Here is an 18,133-nt window from a genome sequence, read left to right as displayed (position 1 = left end):
GCTTTCTGAATTTAAGGGGCTATGAAGTTCATTCATAATTAACTTTTGTAAAAAGAAAAATATTTCATGAATACCATTTGTATTATCACTGTGAGATCATTTCCTTGGTACAAAGGAAAATAAACTTCAGGGCTCTATCAGCTCCACCCAATTCATTGTAACTTGTCTTTGATCCATAAGAAACATCCTAAAGTTTTTCCTCACTCCAAATTCCCTACCAAATTTATTCTTTAAATTAGCCCCAGGTTTCATATTTATTAAACTGAAACCATAATGCCCACATCATTTGGAGACCTTTCATTTGTGGCCTTAAAAATTCCTCCAACCAACAGTCACCAAGAGATGCTCGGATTACTCATTACTACTCTATGCATAGGGCTTTAATGTCTCATTTAATTGTCATTGTGACAATTTTTTTTTTGTATAATAGAATCCTGTGTTTTGGATGCTTACTTTACTTTAAAGGGAGAGTGAAGTGTCCCATTTTCCCTTAATGTGTAAGACAAAAGGTGGGCATATCATTCAAAACAATGGTCATCAAATTTTTAATTCTTCTATTAAAATTAGAATTAGTGTTTTTCTCTAGGGGCTCAAGATTGCTATTTCTTCTAGATTCAGATAGATTTACCTTGGCAGAGAAATTAAACAGTTTCTGGAAGAGCAGCATACAGCACAGGGCTAGTTCAGTATCTTTCAGCCAATCTAGGGCTTCATTTGGTGTCTTGAAAGACTATTCTTCTACATGTGGCTATCCAATTTTCCCAGCACCATTTATTGAATAGGGCATCCTTTCCACAGTGTATGTTTTTGTCTGCTTTTTTGAAAATCACTTGTTAACTAGCTGTGTAACTTTATTTCTCAGTTCTCCATTCTGTTCCATTGATCTATGTATCTACCTTTATACCAGTACCATGCTGTTTTGGTTCCTATAGTCTCATAGAATAATTTGAAGTCAGGTAATATGATGCCTCCAGATTTGTTCTTTCTGGTTAGAATAGCTTTGGCTACGTGGGCTATTTTTCAATTCCATATGAAATTTAGGATCATTTTTTCTAGTTCTGTGAAAAATAATGATATTTTGATAGAAACTACATTGAATCTGTAAATCACTTTGGCCAGAATGGACATTTTAACAATATTGATTCTTCCAATCTATGAGCATGGGATGTTTTTCCATTTGTTTCTGTCATCTGTGATTTCTTTCATCAGTGTTTTGTAGTTCTCGTTGCAGAGATCATTCACCTCCTTGGTTAAGTATATTCCTACATATTTTATTTACTTTGAAGCTATTGTAAGTGGTATTGAGATCTTACTTTGACTCTCAGCTTGACTGTTATTTGTGTATAGGGATGCTACTGATATGTGTACATTAATTTTATAACTGAGACTGGTGAATTTATATATCAGTTCTAGGATTTTCTAGGTATAAAATCATATCATCAGCAAACAGGGATAGTTTTACCTCCTCTTTTTTGATTTGGATGCCCTTTATTTCTTTCTCTTGCCTGGTTGCTCTGGTTAGGACTTCCAGTACTATGTTGAATAGAAGTGGCAGCAGTGGGCATACTTGTCTTGTTCCAGTTCTTAGGGGGAATGCTTTCAATTTTTCCCCATTCAGTATGATGTTGGATGTGGGTTTGTCATATATGGCTTTTGTTATTTTGAGGTATGTTCATTCTATGCATAGTTTTTTGAGGGTTTTCATCATGAATTATGTTGAATTCTTTTTCAGCATCTATTGAGATGATCATATGGTCTTTGTTTTTAATTCTATATATGTGGTGAATCACATTTATTGATTTGCATATGTTGAACCATCCTGGCATCCCTGGGATGGAGTCCACTTGATCGTGGTGAATTATATTTTTGATGTGCTGTTGGATTTGGTTTGCTACTATTTTGTGGAGGATATTTGCTTGTATGTTCATAAGGGGTATTGGCCTAGTTTTCTTTTTTTATTGTGTCATTTCCTGGCTTTAGTATCAGGGTGATACTGGCTTCATAGAATCAGTTAGGGAGGATCCCCTTCTTATCAGTGTTATGGAATAGTTTCAAGAGGGTAGGTGTCAATTCTTCTTTGTAGGTCTGGTAGAATTCAGCTATGAATCCATCTGGTCCTGGAATTTTTTTGTTGTTGGGAGATTTTTTAATACTGTTTCAATCTCACTATGTATTATTAGTCTGTAAAGAATTTCTATCTCTTCCTGGTTCAAGTGTGGGAGGTTGTGTGCTTTCAAAAATTTATCCATTTCCTCTAGATTTTCCAGTTTGTGTCCCCTCCTAGGTAATTCCCTGCCTCTTCTTTTTTACACTTCACATGCCTACAAGAATGCACTAGCTGAAATGAAGATATAAATAAGTCTTTTACCTGCTTAAAACCTTTCCATGGTTTCACATTACCTCTATGAAGAAGAAATCATACAGTTTAGCATGACATAGGCCATCATGGTTTGGGTAATTACCTCCTCAGGCCTATTTCCTGTTACTCTCTCTTCACATCTAAGATCCAGGCACACTGCATCACTGGGAATTTGCTATACTCTTATTACCTCAATGAGTTTGAATGTTCCTTTGCCTGAAACACCCTTCTCTTTCCTTCCATTTATTACACTCCCCCCCCCTTTTTTTTAAGAGAGAGCTCAAGCTTCATCTCATTTTAGATGCTTGCTTTTATCCCTGGAGAGAATTTACAATTTCCTCTTTCTCCATGTCCACACTGTTTTTAGCACTCAACCATAGTATCCATCAACCTAATGGATTTTATTTCTTTACATGTTTATGTCCCCCATTTAATTATGAGCATTTTCAGAACAGAGGCCATGTCTTATACATCCTGTTCCTAGCACCCCAATTAGTGTCTGATCTAGGAGACTAGTAAATATTACACAGTTAAATGGATTTCTTGAAGAAGCAGAATGAGAACCATAGAATAAATACATAATTTCATATCTCCTCCTCATTTCAGTCCAAGGGTTAAATTCTTCCTAGGAAGATTGTGCAAATGTACACATTTTTTATGGAAAACACTACCTTTTACTAGCAGAGGTACTGTCTGGTTTTGTGGCCACAACAAGGCAATGACACAAGAAGGCAACAGTCCAATATCAATACTGTTTGAAAGGCTCAGGCATTTACCTCTGAATTCATCACTTGCCTAAGGTCACATTGCTAGGAGGGGATGGAGTGAAGAGTCAAATCGAGTCCAGCCTGAGTTTTGCCCAACCCATTCAGCCCTTTCACCCAATTTCTCTGCCAGCTTGAGTTAAATGCTGGGCCTTCATTTCTTTTCCTGCAATCATGGAGTCTCTGCTACTAATCTCTTTTGATCATGCATCTTGGTGGAAACAAGCAACAATTTACAGCCTAAATTCCTTAATAAAGAAATCTTTCTCTCAAAGAAGCAACAAAGTATGCAAAGAAATAGCTTTGCTAAAGCGTACATCAATTTGCATTGCTAAATAGCACGTTTATTCATTTAGTCAAAAACATATGCATTCAGGTTATATTACTTTTTTCTCTAAGAAGGAGGATGGCGGTGAGGTGGGGTGGGATGGAGAGTAGTTATGTTACATTTGCATAGCTAAGTATGTATATTCAGATGATTCTTCTCAAAACAAAGGAAGGATATGCCTCGAAATTTAATTAAAATATCTAGCATTTGCAAAATAGAAATGCTACAAGCTCTGATACTACTTTTTAAAAATTTCCTCTCATTGAGGTTTTAAACAAAGAAAAATCTTAAAGTCAAAGTAATCCAGAATAAATGAATGAAAAATAACAATAACACAATAACAAAAAGTCATAACAATAACAACAAAGCCATAATAACAATAACAATAGTAATAATATAAAATAGAGCTTTTTATTTGCCAAGTTTAGTTTTAGGCACTTTCATATATGTTAATCTATTTAATCCTCTCAACCTTTGTGATGGGTACAAGTATCTCCATTTTACAGAGAAGTTCATTGAGATGTAGAGATTGCCTGTAGTTAAATAGCAATAAGTGATAAAGTTGAAATTCAAATTCAGTTCTGATTTCATAGTCTTTGCTCTTAACCACTACAATATATGCCTATATGAATGATAAATATGGGTGCCATATTATAAAACACATGCATATGTATATGCGTGCACTCAATTCTCAAATCATAATGAACATAAATTTGTATATACATAGATGCACATTTAAATGCATATACTATACATAGACACATATGCTCACATGTCTTATATGCATATACATAGAAAATGGAGACATACATATTTATATACACAAATATGAAAATATACAATATGTAATAAATATAAAATATAAATATAGCAACAGTTTTGCTAACTTTTCCTACAAAAATCCAGTTGGGACCCCCAAATTCAACTATATGAAAATGAGAAAAAACTTTCCCTTACAATTATATTTAACAAATGTTTTCCAAGAAATATTGTTTAATCACTTCAGGGAAGCAGAACTTTCTAAGGCTGTAGCCAAGTAAAACTTTTGAAAATTGTTTTTGTGATGTTTACTCAGTGAGATCATATTTTCATTGCCCTGATGAAATACAGGTGCCAAATCTAAATACATTAGCCCCCATAGTGCAGTTTCCAGCCGAGTTCCTTTCTTATTGTGTCTGAAATCCTTCCACCTCTTTTTCTTCTACCTTTGTCCTTTACCCTGGAATTTACTGAATGCATGTGATTCTAATATTATTACAGAAGAACAAAATGGGCTCAGAGAGGTTGAGCAACATACTCAAAAAAACAAAGCCATTAAGTGCTGGAGCCAGAAACTCATGGTGTTCCCATGTTGTCATAGAAGAAAGAATAGAATTATAGAATACTGTTGTTGGAAAGAATCATATTTATTGAATTATAATTATCTGTTTACCACGTACTCCTGGAGAGAAATGAGTAATTTTTTATTCACATTTGAATCTCCAGCCATGTGCAAAGTGCTGGCACAGAGTAAGCACTGGATAGCTGTTTACTTTTAATTGATTAAAAAATATAACATCCAAGGGCTCACATGTGCCAGACATTTTGCTATCCTTGTTATATACCATCTCTCCTTTAATAGACTCGAGCACAAACTCCTAACACTACATTTGAAGAAACTGAGGCCCAGGAAAGTAAAGCAATTTGTCCAAAGATACTCAACGAGTTTGAAAGTGACAACGTGAAATTAATACTTTTCTTACACACCACAGGAAATAACTCTTCATTAATGATAACGTTTTTGTTTAGATGATTTGAACTAAATGGATTTGAACCAAACATAAAACTATAGATTCCTTACCCATATAAACTACCAGTGCCAGTTCACAGACCAGATGGAAAGAATGTTTATGCCTAATAGTGCTAGGAGGTTAAGGCATCGTTTTTTTTGTTTTCATAAGCAGGGCAGCAGCACCCTCTAGCCTGGAGCCCAAGCTGCCACGCCGTGGGCCAGAGCTGCCAACCATGAATCGGAAGGGTAACAGCTTCTGCTGGGGATTCAGACCCACATATCCCTGCATGGAAGCTAAAATCTTTTTTTGCTTCTTAATTCAATCACATACCCAACTGGCAATCTTGCATATCAAAATGGGAATCCTGGGAGGCTGTTGGAATATGCAGATCAACAGAAGCTAATTAGCATTAACTTGCAGCCATCCTGAACTGATTGGCAGCACAGCTGTGGGGACCCAACAAAACATGCTGAGTCGCATGTTTGTCAGGCCACCTGCCACTTGGCGGAATCCAAAATAGTGCAAACCACCAGGCCATAATAACTCGGTGACCTTAGTTTAGGAGGAGTAGGGAGCAGACATATTTGGATCACGCAGTAATTAGTACTGCCTTCACCTGACATGCATTCAACAATAGGCTCCACGGCAGTACCTTCCTCATCTGATACGTTGACATCTTAATTCAGATTGACAGCTTCTTCCTGAGGCTATCAGTTCTCCATGAAGTTTGTAATCTTACTCATGATCACTGCAGCCTGCCCGAGCTGCAGGCACTGAGACTCTTAATGTATTTGAGATGCAGAATTTCATCTCTCCCTTGTTTTTTAAATCTAGGGTACATTTTAGTAATAAACACAGAAGACATTAGGAAGAGTACAGGGAGCGTGGGAGCCTGAGATATTCTGAGATATTGTGGGTTTTGTTTTTGTTGGACTTTCAGGTGTTTTGGAAAATCTGAATTCCCTCTGATTATCCATGGTGGACATTTTGCGATCGCCTGCTAGGTAAGTTCACAGTGGCAAGATCCTCTTCGTCACTTTTACTGTCTTCCTCACCACCACTGCTGTAACCCCTCCTACCTTTACCTATGGCTTGTGAAATGTCTTAAAAATATATTATGCTTGGGATGGGGGGGCTGGAAACTCCAACTCTGAGATGGCCTGATAGGTTTCAGCTTGTATCTTGGCTGTGGTCAATTGATAATGACAGCTGGAACACTGGATGGAGATGGCTTTGAAGCCTTATTCGTGCTCATGAGGAAAGGATGATGTGATGGGTGAGGATGGGCTCAATGGACCATGAACCAAGTAAATGTCATCTCTACTCTAAATTGCTCTTAAACCATTTTCTGCTTTCCTTTTCATTTATTTATTTTTATTTTTTACATTTAATTTTATTTTTAATTGAGAAATAATAATTGTATTTACTTATGGGCTACAATGTGATGTTTCAATACATGTATATGTTGTGGAATGATCAAGTCAGGCTAATTAACATATTCATCACTTCAAATATTTATCAATGTGGTGACATTTAAAATTCTCTCTTGTAGGTGTTTTGAAATAGATAATACATTATTATTAGCTATAGTCACTGTGCTGTGCAATAGAACATCAGAACTTATTCTTCTTATCTAGCTGAAATGTTGTACCTATTGACCAACATCTCTCCTTCCCCTTTGTACCCCTACCCTCAACCCCTGGTAATGACCACCATTCTACTCTCTACTTCTATGCGTTTGACATTTGAGATACCACATATAAATGAGATCATACAGTATTTGTCTCTCTGTACCTGGCTGACTTCACTTACTTAACACAATGTCTTCTGGGTTCACCCATGTGTTGGAATGAAATAATTTCCTCCATTATTAAAGTCTGAATAGTATCCCATTATTTATATATATATATATATGCGCCACATTTTCTTTTTTTTTTTCTTATTTCAGAAGATTACGGGGGTACAAATGCTTTGGTTATACATATTGCCTTTGCACTATCCAAGTCAGAGCTACAAGAGTGCTCAACCCCCAGATAGCATGCACAGCAGCCATCAGGGGTAAATTTACTCATTCCCTACTCCTCTCTCCCACCTGCCTGACACCCAATGAATGTTATTTCCATATGTGCACATAAGTGTTGGTCTATTAGTGCCAATTTAATGGTGAGTACATGTGGTGCTTGTTTTTCCAGTCTTGTGATATTTCACTTTGAAGAATGGGCTCCAGCTCCATCTGGGATATTAATACAGGAGGTATTTTTTTATGGCTGAGTAGTACTCCATGTTATACACATAGCAAATTTTATTAATCTATTCATGTATTGACGGGCACTTGGGTTGTTTCCACATCTTTGCGATTGTGAATGTGTTGGTATGAACATTTGAGTGCAGGTGTATTTATTATAGAATGTCTTTTTTTTTCTTTGGGTAAATAGCCAGTAATGGAATTGCTGGATCAAATGGTAGTTCTACTTTTAGCTCTTTGCTGAATCTCCATATTACTTTCCACAGAAGTTGTACTAATTTGCAGCCCCATCAGCAGTGTATGAGTGTTCCTATCTCTCTGCATCTACACCAACACTTTTTGTTTTGGGACTTTTTGGAAAAAGCCATTATCACTGGAGTTACCACATTTTCTTTATCCATTCACCTGTTGATGGACACATTCACCTGTTGATGGTTATTTCTATGTCTGAGATATTGTGAATAATGCTGCAATGAACATGGGAGTGTAAACATCTGTTATACATATTTATTTCAATTCCTTTGGGTATATACCCAATAGTGGGATGGTTAGATCATATGATAATTCTATTTTAATTTTTTTTTTTGAGGTAATGGATGTTTATTATATGGATTGTGGTAATCATTTCACAATGTATATGTATATCAAAACATTGCATTGTATAGCCTAAATCTATACATTTTCATTTATTATACCTCAATAAAATTGAAAAAAATATCCAGGAAGAAGCTAACAAGAGAAACACCTAAAACATAACTTAGAAAAATAGAAAATGAAAGGATGTAAAAGGAACTTACATAACTATTTTAATATCAACAGAAAATATGCTTAAAAACAAAAAGCATCAGTAGAAATAGAAAAGGTGATTACATAATGTTTCAAAGTTCAATTCACCAGGAAGATATAATTTCTAAAACTATATGCACCTAATGAAATCATCTCAATATATATGTAAGAAATTTATAGAGGAATAAATTCATAAACACATCACCATTATGAAGAGCTTCAATACTCCTGTCAAAGGTCAAACAGACAAAGATAGTAAATTATAAAAGAGTTGAACAACATAATTAATAAGCTTAAATAAATAGATATGTATGGAATCATCTAGCCGTTATTTGAGAACATATGTTTTTCTCAAGCACACAAAAAACATTTAAAAATTGATTATGTATGTATTGTTAATCCATAAAGCAAGACTCAAACTTCCAGAAACTGATGTCATGAAAACCACATCACACTGATACCACACAGTCTACCTCAAGGAAATTAGGTTAGAAGTAAATTGCAACAAAATAAATTAACATATCAGAAATCTGAAATTAAAAATCATACTTTGAAATAATTGATAGGTCAAAAACAAGAAATGATAAAAATACTATACTATGGAGAACTGGATGATGATTAAGTTACCATATATCAAGACTTAGTATGCAGAGGAAGCAGCATTTTGGGAGTAATGTATAATGTGAATATGTTAATATTTGAAAAGAAGGCAAAATTGAATGAGTTAGATATCTAAATTAATAAATAAAAAATAATAGAATAACCCCCAAAAGAATAATGGATGTAATAAAGAAAAATGCATAAATTAGCAAATGCAAAAGTGATTTCTTTAAAAGGCAATTTGAACAAAACTCTATTTTAATTTTTTTGAGGAACTTTCATACTGTTTTCCAAAATGGTTAAACTAATTTACAATATTACCATCATTGTATAAGGGTTTCCTTTTCTCCACATCTTCATCAAGACTTATTTTTCATCTTTTTGATGACAGCCAGTCTATCAAGTATGAGGTGATATCTCATTGTAGTTTTAATTTGCATTATTCTGATGATTAGAGGTGTTTAAAATTTTTTCATGTATCTGTTAGCCATTTGTATGTCTTCTTTGAGGAAAGAAGGACTTGTCCCACCAACCTTCAGAACTGCTACTCCATCTGACAGTTTTGCCAGACGTTCATTCAGTTTTTCCTTTTCATATTCACTAGTTGTAACATCTAACTGCTCAATGATTTCTTGAATACGTTTTTCAATTTGAGCCTTGTCACCTTTTCCTTACAAGAGCATGGCATCATCTTTGGTCACAATGACCTCTCCAACTTTTCCTAAGTCATGAGGCTGAACATCTTCAAGATTTCGGGTCAACCCCTCTTCTCCAAACACTGCACCACCAGTAGCAATAGCCATGTCTTTAAGTTGGTTCTTTCTATAATCACCAAAACCTGGAGCTTTGACTGCTACGACTTGAAGACCGACTTTTAACCTATTCAAAACGAGTGTACTTAGAGCTTCTCCATCAACATCTTCAACAATTATGACCAAGGGCTTACGGTGAGCGTTAGCAATTTCAAGAGCAGGTACAATTGACTAGACACTAGAAATTTTCTTTTCACTCAATAGAACATAGGCATCCTGGAATTCACATTTCTGACCTTTTGACGTGTTAATAAAGTAAGGAGAAATATAGCCTCAATCAAATTTCATGCCTTCAATAATTTCATTCATCATTCAGTGTTTTTCCATCCTTTACTGTGATGACGCCCTTTCTTCCAACCTTTTTCATTGCATCAGAAATGATGTTGCCAATTTCTTTGTCTCCATTTGCAGAAATTGTAGCAACCTGAGCTATTTCTTCAGGGGTTGTCACAGGTTTAGACTGCTTCTTTAGTTCAGCAATTATGGCATCAACAGCTAACATCACACCTCTCCTGATTTCCACTGGATTAGCACCTTTGCTAATCTTCTCAAAGCCTTCCTTGGCAATAGACCATGCCAGTACAGTAGCAGTGGTGGTATCATCCCCAGCCTCTTCATTTGTGTTATTGATGTTCTAAAGGTTGGTGGGACAAGCGATGTTGAAGTAAATGAAAAGAAAGACAGAGTTACAGATGCCCTTAATGCTACAAGAGCTGCTGTTGAAAAAGGCATTGTTCTGGGAGGGGGTTGTGTCCTGCTTCGGTGCATTCCAGCCTTGGACTCATTAACTCCAGCTAATGAAGATCAAAAAATTGGTATAGAAATTATTAAAAGAACACTCAAAATTCCTGCAATGACCATTGCTAAGAATGCAGGTGTTGAAGGATCTTTGATAGTTGAGAAAATTATGCAAAGTTCCTCAGAAGTTGGTTATGATGCTATGATTGGAGATTTTGTGAACATGATAGAAAAAGGAATCATTGATCCCACAAAGGTTGTAAGAACTGCTTTATTGGATGCTGCTGGGGTGGCCTTTCTGTTAACTACAGCAGAAGTTGTAGTCACAGAAATTCCTAAAGAAGAGAAGGACCCTGGAATGGGTGCAATGGTGGCATGGGAGGTGGCATGTTCTAATTCCTAGAATAGTGCTTTACCATTATTAATGAACTGTGACAGGAAGCTGAAGGCAGTGTTCCTCACCAATAACTTCAGAGAAGTCAGTTGGAGAAAATGAAGAAAAGGCTGGCTGATGTTTAAGAATATCACTATAACCATCAGTTATTGGTTTCAGTTGACAATATATAATGGTTTACTGCTGTCATTGTCCATGCCTACAGATAATTTATTTTGTATTTTTGAATAAAAAGACATTTGTACATTCCTGATACTGGGTGCAAGAGCCATGTACCAATGTACTGCTTTCAACTTAAATCACTGAGGCATTTTTACTACTATTCTGTTCAAATAAGGATTTTAGTGCTTGCCATCACTAGATGAGAAGTTAAGAAGCAGCCTTTCTGTGGAGAGTAAGAATAATTGTGTACAAAGTAGAGAAATATCCAGTTATGTGACAACCTTTGTGTAATAAAAATTTGTTTAAAGTTAAAAAAAAAAGAAAGTCCTTTGCCCCCCCCCTTTTTAATAGGGTTATTTTTTTTTCTTGTTGTTGAGTAGTTTGAATTGCTTGTATATTTCACATATAAGCCCCTTATCCAATGTACAATTTGCAAATATTCTCTCTCAATCTTTGGGTTGTCTCTTCACTCTTTTAATTGTGTACTGTGCAGATGCATTTTATTTTGATGGAATCCCATTTGTCTATTTTTGTTTTCGTTGCCTGTGCTTTTGGGGTTATATCCAAGAAATCAGTGCCTAGACCAATGTTGTGGAGCTTTTCTCTGTTTTCTTCTAGCAGTTTTATAGTTTCAGACCTTATGTTCAAATCTTTAATCCATTTGGGGTTGATTATTCTATAAGGGGTGAGATAAGCATCCATTTTCATTCTCTCTGTGTGGATATTCAGTTTTCCTATCATCATTTATTGAAGAGACTATACTTTCTCACATTCCATGTTCTTGACATCCTTGTTGAAAGTCAATTGACCATAGATGTGTGGCTTTATTTCTGGGCTCTCTAACCTATTCCATTGGTCAATGTGTCTGTTTTTATGGGAGTATCATGTTGTATTGATTACTATAGCTTTGTAATATATTTTGAAATATGATAGCATGTTACCTCCCACTTTGTTATTTTTGGTCAAGATTGCTTTGGCTATTTGGGATCTTTTTAAAAAAAAATTTGAAGAATGACACTGGAATTTTGATAGAGATTGCATCGAATCTGTAGATCACTTTGGGTAGTATGGACCTTTTAACAATATTAATTCTTCAAATCCATGATCATGAAATATCCTTCCATTTAGTTGTGTCATCTTTAATTTATTTCACCAATGTTTTATAGTTTTCAGTATACAGATCTTTCACTGCCATGATTAAATTTACTCATAAGTATTTTTTTGATGCTATTGTAAGTGGGATTTTCTTAATTTGTTTTTTAGATAGTTATTATTGTGTAGTAATGCTACTGATTTTTGTAAGTTGGTTTTGTATCCTGCAACTTTGCTCAATTTTTTTTTTATCAGTTCTAACAGTTTTTTGGTGGATTCTTCAGGATTCTCTATATACAAGATCATGTTGTCAGCAAACATACAATTTCATTTCATCTTTTTGTATTTGGGTGCCTTTAATTTCCTTCTTTTGCTTAATTTCTCTGACTGGGACTTTCAGTAATATGGTAAACATGAGTGGTGAGAGTGGGTATTCTTGTTTTGCTCTTGATCTTAGGGGGAAAGTTTTCAACTTTTCACCATTGAGTATGATGTTAGCTATGGGTGTGTCATTTATGGACTTTATTATGTTGAGGGACATTCTTTCTACACTTAATTTGTTGACAGCTTTTTGTTTGTTTGTTTGTTTGTTTTTACCATGAAAGGATGTTGAATTTTGTCAAATGCTTTCCTCTGCATCTATTGAGATGATCAGATGTGTTTTTTCCTTCATTCTTCATTTATTTATTTGCATATATTGAACAAACCCTGTGTCACAGGGATAAATCCCACTTGATCATGGTGAATTATCTTTTTAATGTACTTTTAAATACGGTTTTCTGGCATTTTGTTGAGGATTTTTGCATCTATGTTTATCAGTGATATTGGCCTGTAGTTTTCTTTTCTTATAGTATCTCTATCTGGCTTTGATATCAGTTTAATGCCAGCCTTGTAAAATGAGTTTGGAAATGTTCCCTCCTCTTCAGTCTTTTGGAAGAGTTTGAGAAGGATTGGTAGTAGTTCCTTAAATGTTTGGTAGAATTCAGCCATGAAGCCATCTGGTCCTGGGCTTTTCTTTGATGGGAGAATTTTAATTATAGATGCAATCTTCTTACTTGTTATTTGTCTGTTCAGATTTCCAGTTTCTTCATAATTCAGTCTTGATAGGTTATGTTTTTAGGAATTTATCCATTTTTTAGGTTGTTCAATTTATTGCCATATAGTTGTTCATAGTAGTCTCTTATCCTTTGTATTTCTGTGTTATAAATTGTAATGTCTTCTCTTTCATTTCTGGCTTTATTACATTCTTCACTCTTTTATTCTTAGTCTAGCTAAGATTTTGTCAATTTTGTTTAGCTTCTAAAAAAATCAACTGTTAGTTTGTTGATCTTTTCTATTGATTTTTAGTCTTTCACTTATTTCTGCTGACATTTTTGTTATTTCCTTCCTTGTGCTAACTTTGGGTTTAGCCTGTCCTTTTTTTAGTTCCTTGAAGTATAGCATTAAGTTGTTTATTTGAGATCTTCTTTTTTATGTAGGTATTTACTGTCATAAACCTACCATTTCAAACTGCTTTTACTGCATCCCATAAGTTTTGGTATATTAGATTTCATTTTCATTTGTCTCAAGATATTTTCAAATTTCTCCTGTAATTTCTTCTTTGACCCAATAGTTGTTCTGGATCATTTTGTTTGATTTCCATATTTATTTTCTATGATTCCTCCTGCTATTTATTTCTACCTTCATGCCATTATGGTTGGAAAAAGGCACTTAATAAGATTTTTATATTCTTAAATTTGTTAAGGCTTGTTTTGTTGCCTAACATTATCTATCCCAGAGAATGTTTTGTGTACACTTGAGGAGACTATGTATTATGTTGCTGTTGAGTAGAATGTTCTGTATATGTCTGTTAGGTCCATTTGGTCTAAAGTGTAGTTTAATCCAGTATTTCCTTATTGATTTTTCTGTCCAATGTTGAAAGTGGCATATTGAAATCCCCTACCATTATTGTGTTGCATTTTATGTCTCCCTTCAGATCTCTTAATGTTTGCTTTATATATGTAGGTTCTCTGATGTTGGGTGCTTATACATACTAATATTTATAATTGTTATGTCATCTTGATGAATTGACCACTTAATCACTATATAATGACCTTTTTGTTTCTTTACCTAAAATCTAGTTTGCCTGAAATAAGTGTAGAAACCTGTGCTCTCTATTTGTTTTAATTTGCATAAAATATCTTTTCTATCCCTTCACTTTCAGTCTCAGTGTCATTTAAGGTGAAACAATTCTCTTGCAAGCAGCATATATATTTGGGTCTTTCTTTTAAAAATCTATTCAGCCACCCTATGGTTTTTGATTGGAGAAATTAATCAATTTATATTCAAAGTTATTATTCATTTGTAAGGACTTACTAGTGCTATTTTGTTAATTGCTGTGTGGTTTTTTGTAGATTATTTGTTCCTTTCTTCCTCCATTGCTTCATTCCTTTATAGTTTGATGGATTTCTGTGGTGGTATGCTTTGCATTTTTTCCTTCTATCTTCTGTGTATCTATTATAGGCTTTTGTTTTGTGGTTACTCTGACACTTATCTAAAACATCTTATAACTGCCTATTTTAAGCAATAACAACTAGCTTTGATTACATACAGAAACTCTGTGTTTTTACTCCTCTTCCCATGTTTTGTGTTTTTGATGTCACAATTTACATTTTTTAATAATTTGTATCCTTAACAATTATTGTCAGTTTAGTTGTTTTTGATAGGTTTGCTTTTTTTACTAGAGATATACTTAATTTATCCACTGCCATTACAGTATTAGACTGTTTTGAATTTGACAATGTATTTTATTTTATCAGTGATTTTATACTTGTGTATATTTTCATGCTACAAATTAGCATCCTCTTTCTTCAGCTTGAAGAACTCCCTATAGCATTTCTTATAAGATAAGTTTAGTGATGATAAACTCTCAGTTTTGTGGGTTTGCAAAAGTATTTATCATCCCTTCATTCCTTCATTTTTAAAAGACAAGGCAACTGGATATGGTATTCTTGGCTGAAAATTTTTTTCTTTCCATTTTTGCCTGAAAAGTTTTTGCTTAAAAGTGTGCTGATAATATTATGGGAGTTCTTTTCTATGTCACAATTTTCTTTTCCCTTGCCCTTTTAAAACTTTGTCTTTAATTTTTGGCAATTTGATTATGATGTATTTCAGTGTAGGTCTCTTTGGATTCATCTTATTTGGTGCCCTTTAGGCTTACTAGATCTGGATTTCTATTTCTTTCCTCAGGCATATGAAGTTTTCTGCCATTATTTCTTTGAATATATTTTCTGTCCTTTATCTCTTCTCTTTCTAGTACTCTGATATGAGAATGTTGTTATGCTTGGTAGTGTCCCATAAATCTCTTAATCTAACCCCACTCTTTTTCATTCCTTTTCTTTTTGTTCCTTAGATAGTATGATTTCCAGTGCCTGGTCTTCAAGTTCTCCTGCTTTGTCTAGTGTATTGTTGAACCTCTCTATTGAATTTTTCAGTTCAGTTGTAATATTCTTCAGCTCTATGATTTCTGGGTGGTACTTTTTTAATACTTTCTATCTCTCTGTTGAGATTCTCAGTTTGTTCTTGAATTTATCTCCTGGCATATATATCCCCCTGTTTATTCATTTTCCTTGACTCTCTCTGTTGGTTTGTGTGTATTAGATAAGACAGCTACCATTCCCAGTCTTGTCAGGCTGTCTTTGTGTAGGAGAAGGATCTCACCAATCTGTCTGGCCAGAGATTTTAAAGGTCACTCTCAAATCTTTACATTTTTTCAGATTGCATTCTGTTTTTTTGTACCTTCCTGGAGCTTAGAATCTGCCTTGTCCTGTCATTATCTCAAGACTGGTAAGGTAGATATATTAGACTCTCTAGATGTAGCTAGAAAGGTTGAGATCTTGAATGTATTCCAATTTCTTCTATCTTCCTGGTGAAGCTGAACATAGGTATTTACCTTTTGTTTTCTCTGTACTCAGCTGGGGAGAGGATCTTTGGCAAATTCCTGTATTCAAGGTCATGCTGCACTCTCTGACCCTGGGGAGGTAGCTGCTAGAATTGGGCATGTCCACATCTTTGTTTCTGTGGTCTAGGACCACTCAGGAATGCAAAGTTCTGTCAACTCCAGGGATAGTTTTTTAAGGAGACAATTTCTTGGCTAGGAGCTATAGAAATTGTGACAGTGTGTGGCCAAATTCCTTCCAGGAAGAATGGGTAGACCTGGATTTATCACTGAGTGAGAGTTGGAGGAAAGCTCATGAAGTGCCAACCTCTGACTCTGGCTGCTGGAGCGCTATTTTTTGTTTGTCTTGTTAGCTCCTGATGCAAATTTGTTAGAAGCTAGGCTGTCAAGTAGTAACTGAGAATGTGTGGCATAATCCCCTTCCAAAGAGAAAATGGGGCATATTTATGCCCCTTTTCTGCACTGCTCCAGAGGGGTATAGCCTCTGGACATGTTTACATGCCTGTCTAATACCACGTTTTGATTTTCTGATCTAGGGAGACTCACATATGCCTAGTTCCTTTTGCTTCTAGAACTAAGAGGTTTAGGATGGAGTCTTTCATGAGGTAGCTATAAAAATTGGGACACTTGATGCATGGTACAAACCCCTTCCAGGGAGAAACAGAAAGCTTCATCTTTAAAACTCCTTCTCTGCAATACTCTTGGGGGATGAAGCCCCTGGAAGAGCTTATCCACCCATATAAAACTCGCTTTTTTCTGTGGTCTAGATAGATTCATATTATCCCTCTCTGCTTCCAGAGATAGGAGATTTAGGATGCAGTCTCTTGGTAGAAGCTATAGAAGCTCTATGTGTGGACCAACTCCTTCCTGGAGGAATTAGTAGACCTGGAATTATCTCTGGGGTGAGCCAGTGAAGAAGACTCCAGAAGTGCCAATCTGCTCCTCAGGATGTCAGCAGGTTAATACTCATTTGCCCTTTTAATTCCCTAATGCCAGTTAGTTAGAAGCCAGGTCACAAAGTAGCCACTGAAAGAGTGTGTCCCTTCCAGGGAGAGATAGGGGGCTTCATTTTTTATCTCCCTCTCTGCACTGCTCCCAGGAAATAAAGCCTCTGGAAGTACTTGCACACCTCTATAAAGTTATTTTTTCCCCTATGGCCTAGAGAGACTCACTTGTGTATAATCCCCTGTGCTCCCAGAGGTGGTGACTTAAGAGCCAAATCATCGGGAACCCTTAGCATTATGGCAGTCTATGTGAGGTCCAAACCCTCCTCTTCATGGGGAGAAGCTGGTTATTGAGGATTCCTTTCCTGATTTTATGGCAGAGTACTCTGGGGGAAGTACATTCCTGAAAGTGCCTCAGCTTTTACTGTTTGATGTGAATGTTTCTCAGTTGCCCCATGAGTAAGATTCTCTCAACTGCTCTCTGACTTTCCTTTAGAGGGAATTGATCCATGAACAGTTTTTATTTGATGTGCCCATGGATGGAAGGAGAATCAGGAGTTTCCTATTCTACCATGTTGCTGATGTAGACTATTTTTAAAAAGGAGGTTTGAATTAGAGAGTGGCAAGCAGAGAGTATAAGGGCACTGTATACCAGAAAGGGAAAGATAGGGTCGTATAGGTAAGTAGAGTAATTGGGGTTGAGATGTCCATTATTGGCATTATAAAGAAGGAAGTAAAAAATAAGCAACTAACATTTATAAATCATTTACAATGTTTTAGTACAACTCTATCACATATAATCGGTCATTAATTTGATAGACAAAAAATTCTGAAGACTGAGAGTGCCGGACAGGGTGACAGAGATAGCAAATAATGGTTACAAGACTAGAGCCTAGTCTTCACTTATGTTTATTTTTATGGTCTTCTTGCTAAACAATCCTTCCTTTCTCTTAGCCTAGAATTCAAGGCATGCCAGCTAAAGAAAGGAGGTGTAGCATGAAGGAGTACAATATGATACAGAGAGTTCTAATTCCCTCTTTGTTATCAGAGAACCTGGACAAGTCACTTATCCTAATAGTATTAAAAGCTCTATTTTATTGGGCCAGAAAATGTAGTAATCACTCAACATAATTGCTTGTTTAATTCTTACAATGGTCTTTGAAGGAAATGCAATTAACTCTATTTTATAGATTAGGTTTT

General features: G+C 35.4%; 2 pseudogenes across 1 annotated transcript; one reads left to right on the top strand and one right to left on the bottom strand.

Annotated features, from left to right (window-relative positions):
* Positions 1–9,315: 9,315 nt before the first annotated feature.
* Positions 9,316–10,287, bottom strand: LOC138390289 (60 kDa heat shock protein, mitochondrial pseudogene; annotated as a pseudogene).
* Positions 10,288–10,291: 4 nt separating this feature from the next.
* On the top strand, positions 10,292–11,213 carry LOC138390288 (60 kDa heat shock protein, mitochondrial pseudogene; annotated as a pseudogene). The gene has a single exon (XR_011234537.1). The product of XR_011234537.1 is annotated as a 60 kDa heat shock protein, mitochondrial pseudogene (transcript).
* Positions 11,214–18,133: the final 6,920 nt, after the last annotated feature.

The sequence above is a fragment of the Eulemur rufifrons genome, chromosome 8, assembly GCF_041146395.1.
Source record: "Eulemur rufifrons isolate Redbay chromosome 8, OSU_ERuf_1, whole genome shotgun sequence".
Classification (NCBI taxonomy): domain Eukaryota; kingdom Metazoa; phylum Chordata; class Mammalia; order Primates; family Lemuridae; genus Eulemur; species Eulemur rufifrons.
Note: the sequence above shows the minus strand (reverse complement) of the source record. Positions and strands in the feature narration are given on the sequence as shown.